Raw genomic sequence first — 7372 nt, 5'->3', positions numbered from 1 at the left:
TTAGGGATTTTGTTCAATTTTATTTTAAAAAATGTTCAGCTTTCATTAACGATTTTTCAATTTCTAAGTTGTCTCTGTCAGCTGCAGCAGCAATAGCAACTCTTAGAGAGTTCCTAGCTAAGATCTAACAAAAYTCAGGTTCCAGAAGACTGCTGTGACCCCAGTTCAGCAAGATAGTTAAATACAGCCACTAACTTCCTGCATGCACACAGCGTATTGACTCAGAAAGACTAATTACATGCCTGAAATTAGAGACCTATACAAATCTCTGCATGAATTTAGGTCTATAATTGCAAATTTATCCTAGAAACGGTGCTGCATTTCAAAAGAGCATGGAAATTTCAGCAATGTGACAATTTTCCTTCACTTTATCTGAAACAGATTTTGAAGGAGACTTTTTTTTCTTTGTGCAACTTCACACAGTAAAGGTATATACTTTGTGCATTGCTGTGTGAATCTTTGTGGTAGGATTAGAGTCTGAAACTGCTTATGTTTTTATAGAWAATACGTTCTTGACACACATATGAGGCTGATTCATTTTCCCTTCAAGATAAATGTAACTGAAATATTTTAATTAGTTTTTACATGAATTGCTACAGAAAATGGTGCACCTGGCTTGTTTATTCCYGCCTCTATAGAACTCACACTTGCAAACTTTTGAGCAATTCAAAAAGCTTTATCTCTTTGTGCAATTTCTGGCAAATAAAACCAATGGCTTGTAATTTTCTACTCGTCTTTTCATATCTCTTAAAGAAATATGTGATAAGGTTGTATCATTTGTTATTATTACTTGTATTGTGGTAGTACTGTATACTCCATATCAGAATGAAGACCCTGCTATACCCAGGATGCATTCTAGCGTTATACTGCACTTACTTCCCTTAAGGATTTAGTTGAAAAAAAATATATATAGCTATCCACTTCTCCAAGTTAGTAAACTGGAAACATTGACCTTTGCCAGTGTTTTGCACCTCCAAAAGGAAAGCAATTGCCCCTAGCATTGTCACTAGGTTTGCAAGGTWGAGGAGTTTCCTGAATCTGTATGCTTACATATTACTGAAATATAGAATATATAGAATTATAGAATTATAATGGGCCATTTAAAACAAATAATAAATGAATTCTGAAAAGACATTAGTCTTCATTCTCAGGTGCCATCAATGGAAAGCATTTCATTCCAAATGTTGTTAATGCTCTTACCATCTCTTCCACATTTTACTCATAAAATGCATTTAMTTCTATTCATTCCCCCACGTGAACATAGAGCCCTTCATGACAGGTTCATGCTTGGATTTGTCTGTGGTATCCTTCTATTCAGTCTGCACTTCCCATTTATCAATACAAAATAGCTTTAGTGAGTAAAGACATTTTGGCCTCTTTGTGAAAAGACAATAGAACTGAAACATCTGAGCACAGAAGCTGTTCTTCACACATTCTTTACTAAAAATAATCCTTTATGAAGCCTTCAAGGTATCTGTTGTCAATTACATATCATTTATTTTTATATTATTAATTTTTATATATTGTTTATTAATTGGCAATAGTTCATAGTGTTAGCAATGGATCAAGAAAGATCTTCTCTGAATTTATAAATCAGGAGAATTTGCCTCAGCATGGATAAACAGCACTTAGGCAGAGATTTTTTTCCAGACTGCAAAGTAGATCTTTGTTTTTAAAGCAATTTTTAAGGTGTTGTACTCTATTTCAGTATAGCAGCTTTAAATTACACTGCATATCCTAAGTAGTTAAAAATTGTATGTTATAACTTCTGAAAAACCACATGTAAAAGAGAGAAAGGGAGAAAAAAGACACCTTAAAGAAAGTGGGAAACAGCTGTGACACCATGTGGCCTAATCTGTTACAAGGATTAATCTTATAAACGAACTGAATAAAAAGAAATTTAACATAGAGTGGTCTTGCCACGTTCAGCCTCCAGGCTAAGTTTGCTAGTATATGGTTAGTCATTAGATTAGAGATCTTTACTTATGCAGTGAAGCAGCACTAGAGGCAACTTATTTTTATTAATAGCTTTTGCTGAAAGCTAAGCAGAATTTCCTATGCCAAGTCTCACTTTCTTGTGGCTTGCTCACTTTTCAACGAGCCAAAGTCTGCTATTAAAAAAGAAGCATTTTCTTTCTGTGTAATGGGATGAATACAGACCAGTTATTTTCATATTGTCTATATCCTAATTATTAGTTTTTAAACAGCATTTGTTGAGCATACTATTTGATTATCATGCTTYAGCACCTCTTCTACATTTCCACTTGCCAAAGAATAGCCAATACCATTCCTACTAGAATAGAAGYAAAAACAATGTCACCATTCATCTAGAGATGTGGTTTTATTCTTTGACTTTCAGCATAATGCTATCGCTTGACAGTTTTCAAATTCACCCATACTGTCAAATCTAAGGGTGTATAATAAAGTATAGATATAGCGTCCAATTTACAATCAAGGCTCTAGGGTGGGGYGTCAGCCAAACAGAACCAACAGAATATATATTTCCCTTTAATTGTAATAAATATGCTTACATATAAAGCAATGTGGGATACTAGAGCGATCAGTTCTGCATATCCAGTTGTGAACTAAGGCGTCTGTACAATTAATTGTTTTATATACAACATAAAGATGGCGCTATCTATGTTGGGGAGCTGCAATAGGTTGTTACACAATTCTGTACATGTTCAAGTTGTGCCTTAAAACTGGTTCTGAAAGTCTTTTTTCTTTTTTTTCCAAGTGATTATTAATTGATCATTTGTGATTTATATTTACAATTTTAGAGCTTCTGAGTGTTATCTTGTGCTTATACTTCCATGGTTTTTGCTATTACCCTGTTCTTATACTCTTTGGGGTCCCTTTTGTAGTCCTGTTTTTCAACAGCCTTTACAATGTGACTTGCTGATAATATAACTAATATTATCCAACCACACATACATCCTTGCTCAAGGGTCACTGAATAGTTCACAAAAATAGTGGTGCATTATATGATATACAGATACATAATATTTTGGTAACCACTTGTAATTATGACTATAAGTTGCAGGAATATCACTTGTACATCACTAATTGTATTAYAATAGAAGTAAGCTGTCATGCTTTGAACCAGCCAGTCAAGGTTCAGCTTGAAATCAGAGGCTGATTAGTGTCTGAGCATGAGCTAGCTARCTTACCTTGAGAAACATGTTTTATTATCCAGGATTCATTACTTCACTAATGCATCTACCTGCTTACTGGTTCAGAACTGGCTCCTGGCTTTGAGTACAGGCAAAGGTAGTGCTCATGCTCCATCAAAACAGTGTCATCATACCCTACAATTTTCTTCTTAAGTAATCTGGTGCCAGAAGCAATTCTCTGAATATCTTCCATACATTGCAGGATCTTTGGATATGTTAAGAATCAATATCCCCTCAGCAGGTATTTTAGTTTCCTTGTAATCTATACACTTCGATTTAACACTTCTGTATTTGTATGTATGAAAATCTGAACTTTCACCATGTATATACTGTGCTTATAAAATTCTTGTAATCAGTAGAAAGAATTGGCTAATTACATCTGGCATTATAATCTGATCCTAATGGACTAAAAATATCTTATGCTACTTATTTAAATGACTTTTATATAATACTGTCATATGARAGAATCAAGAAAAGGAATAGGATTGTCATTGTTCAATAACAGATCATTTACACTGGGCAAAATATTTCTTGTTCACTTTTAACTCTTCAGAAACTGTCAGCTGGAATGGTAAACGATTCATGAATCTCTGAATCATATATTCAGCGATTGCAAAACATGAGTCAAGTATATTGTGAGGATTAGTGGAGTTCTTTTCTGCTGAGAGAGTGGGACACTGTGAAAATAAGACACTTAAATTTAGGTGTTTACACATAGCTGTTCGTCTGTGCAATATGACTSTAAGTGCCTGTTATATCCACCCAGTGGACATCACAAATTCATGACAAGTTCTTCTGACACCTAGTGCCATTTGAAAAGCTCAAGGGATGGAAGGAAACATCTGCATGCTGTTGGCAGATCTGACATCTAGAGCTTACAAGAAATCTATGTCCTTTCTAAGCAGCATCTGAAAGCCAGATGGACAACTTACAAAACAGTGACCCTGCACAGTAAATAATCTGACCAGTCACCAAGTGTCTTCTTTAGACAGTAAGTTGAATTACTCTCTAGACTCCATTGACTGGACTGACTAGAACTTCATTCACTAAGACACATTCTCAGCCACATTGGATTGATTTGGATATGTAAACAGAAGTGTCTAATGCCATTTGATACAGCACTGGAATATCTGAGCCATCCACGCACAGCTAGTAGATACAACATGGGAACTAGAGTAGGTCTGAGCTTTTGTGAGCTGCCAAACAGAAAACTGTAGGGTCTCATCTCAAGTTACATTAGAAKTTTTACGAGAGCAAGTGAATCAAGCACTTAGCATGCCTGTAGCCATGAACAGGTACACTTAGAGATATATTAAGCCCAAACTTAATCTCTCTCTTTCCTACAGGAAATTTCAGGATTGCCATCAACATGAACCTTAGATGTTACAGTATCAGTTTTGTTTATACTTCTGCTGCTTGTAGTCTTCTTTACATAATTTTGACAAATTTGAGGTCAATTTACAATAACACAGGTTTTTATGACAATTTTAAAGCATAAGCAGAGTAAATATAGAACTGTGAATCAGRAAGTGCTAGTAGACATTCTCATAAGCAAGCATAGATGTGATCAGTTCACAGAACTTCGGTAAACCCAAATACCAAATTCATATTACTTCAGGACTTAATGGAATTCTTTTGTAAGGACTTTTGAGATCTACCATCATACTCAAGTTCTGGATGGGGCCAGATCATGTGTGAGGCAGGATACCAGAGATCATATGTCATAGAAACAGCACATTCATAGTGAAAACTTTTGGTCCCTTTAGTTTCAAATGAGTAAACATTTAGGAGGAAAACAAAGTTCTTGAGAAGACAAAGAACAAAGTTCTTGTTACATTTAACTTGTACAGATACACAAATGACAAACAGTGCAACAAAGAAAATGGATGTCAGAGTCCYTTCATTAACATTATGCAATTTTGGCTGCAGAAGCTTAATATCAATCTTAGGGCTAAACAAGAGCAATTATGTGGCTTCTGGGCTGTAGCTAGTACGCATCCTGAGACCAGCTGCTCCTCTAAYCTTTAAAAAGATGCATCTTCCTACACTATAATTCAGCTCTTATGAAGTTCTCGAACAGTTCTGTATCTTTGAAAACRCATTGCTTACAATGCTGTTTGAACATCCAAAGTGAAGATGACAAAAACAATACTGAACAGAACTGTGAGACTGACAGCCTAGAATTTAAATATTAGAAATTGAAAATGCTGAATAAGAAGAATTGTGATCATAGAATCACAGAATCAGTAAGGTTGGAAGGGACCTCTGGAGATCATCTAGTCCAACCTCCCCTCTCAAACAAGGTCACCTAGAGCATGATAGACAGGGTTGCATCAAGGCAGGCCTTGAAGATCCCCAGAGAAGGAGAATCCACAACCTCTCTGGGCAACTTGAGCCTTTGCTCTGTCACTCTCACAGGGAAGAAATTCCCCCTCACGCTCAGGCAGAACTTCCTGTGCTTCAATTTCTGCCCATTGCCTCTTGTCCTGTCACATGGGACAACTGAAAAGAGTTTGTCCCCRTCCCCTTGACACCCTYCCTYCAGGTACTTGYACACATTGATRAGRTCCCCCCTCAGTCTTCTCTTCCCCAGGCTGAAGRGGCCCAGCTCTCACAGCYRTTCCTCASAGGGCAGRTGMTCCAGCCCTCTSATCATCCTCGTAGCCCTATCCTRGACTCTCTSCAGTAGCTCCATGTCTCTCTCGTACTGGGGAGCCCAGAGCTGGACACAGGACTCAAGATGAAGCCTCCCCAGGGCTGAGTAGAGGGGTAGGATCACCTCCCTTGACCTGCTGGCAACACTCTTCCCAATGCACCCCAGGAGACCATTGGCCTTCTTGGCCACAAGGGCACATTGCTGGCTCATGGTCAATTTGTCATCCACCAGCACTCCCAGGTCTTTCTCGCAGAGCTGCTCTCCAGAAGGTCTGCCCCCAGCTTGTACTGGTGCCTAGGGTTATTTTTCCCTAGGTGCAGGACTCTGCACTTGCCCTTGTTGAACCTCAGGAGGTTCCTCTCTGCCCAACTCTCCAGCCTGTCCAGGTCTCTCTGAATGGCAGTACAGCCCTCTGGTGCATCAGCCACTTCTCCCAGCTTGGTATCATCCACAAACTTCCTGAGTAGGCACTCCATCCCCTCATCCAGGTCATTGATGAATAAGTTGAACAGGATGGGACCCAGTCCTGAGCCCCGGGGGACGCCACTAGTCACAGGCCTCCAACTAGACTCCACGCCACTGATGACTACCCTCTGAGCTCTGCCTTTCAGCCAGCTCTCAATCCACCTCACTGTCCAAAACTGAATCAAGTAATATCCCTGGTGATATAGATATGATAACAAAGACCGACCTCATGACAAGATTGTTACGTCTATAAAGTCATTAATCAAAAGCAGATCCATCTTACTGGCATTTGGAGGAATACTAGAACGCAATTGTCTATAATTATAAAGGAATATTTACTGTCTATCTGATCAACCTCATGATGGACAAGATTGCCAAAAAAACCAGCTTTCCAAACACTTTTGAGATGATATTGAAGTACAAAGTGTGAAATTAGCTGYAGCTTCCCCAACCTTATAAATTCAAAGTTCAGTAACTAGGTCTGCTTTAATCATCTATTTTTTTCATACAGTGTTAACAATAAAATATTTACTAAGGTGCATTCTCTCAACATTTTTTAGAAAGTGATTRATAGACAATTTGGAGTTTACTAGAATATCCCATGCACTGAAACATTCTGTATCTTATTTAGGAGTTATCTGATACAGCTCTCTGCCTCCAGAAATAGGTTCAGCTATATAACAAGATATTGAGCCCCCTTCCGCTCCACCCACCAAAAAATAACCCACAAAACAGAATGATTTTACCGTCACTCCAACAGAAATGACAAAAAGGAAACCTTGTTTGCTTTCAATCAAAACAATCCAGAACTACACTGGGTTCAGCTTTCTGGTCTACAACGATACCTCAGAGAGTCTAGACAGGATCTCATTCATTACCAGCTTCTGCACAAAATAGATGCTAATGTTAGTGATATGATATCTAATCATTGCAGATCATGCACCAAAGTTATTAGATATAATTTATTAGATCAAGTTCCTTATACTAAAACAGTAAATGGACCACATGGAAGTACAATGATATTTTCCAAATATTCAGAATAAGTGAATTTTGACTAATTTTCCATCCTCTTTCTGTT

This window comes from Rhea americana, unplaced genomic scaffold (assembly GCF_003343005.1).
Source record: "Rhea americana isolate MKP2758 unplaced genomic scaffold, rheAme1 scaffold_349, whole genome shotgun sequence".
NCBI classification, from domain to species: domain Eukaryota; kingdom Metazoa; phylum Chordata; class Aves; order Rheiformes; family Rheidae; genus Rhea; species Rhea americana.
Note: the sequence above shows the minus strand (reverse complement) of the source record.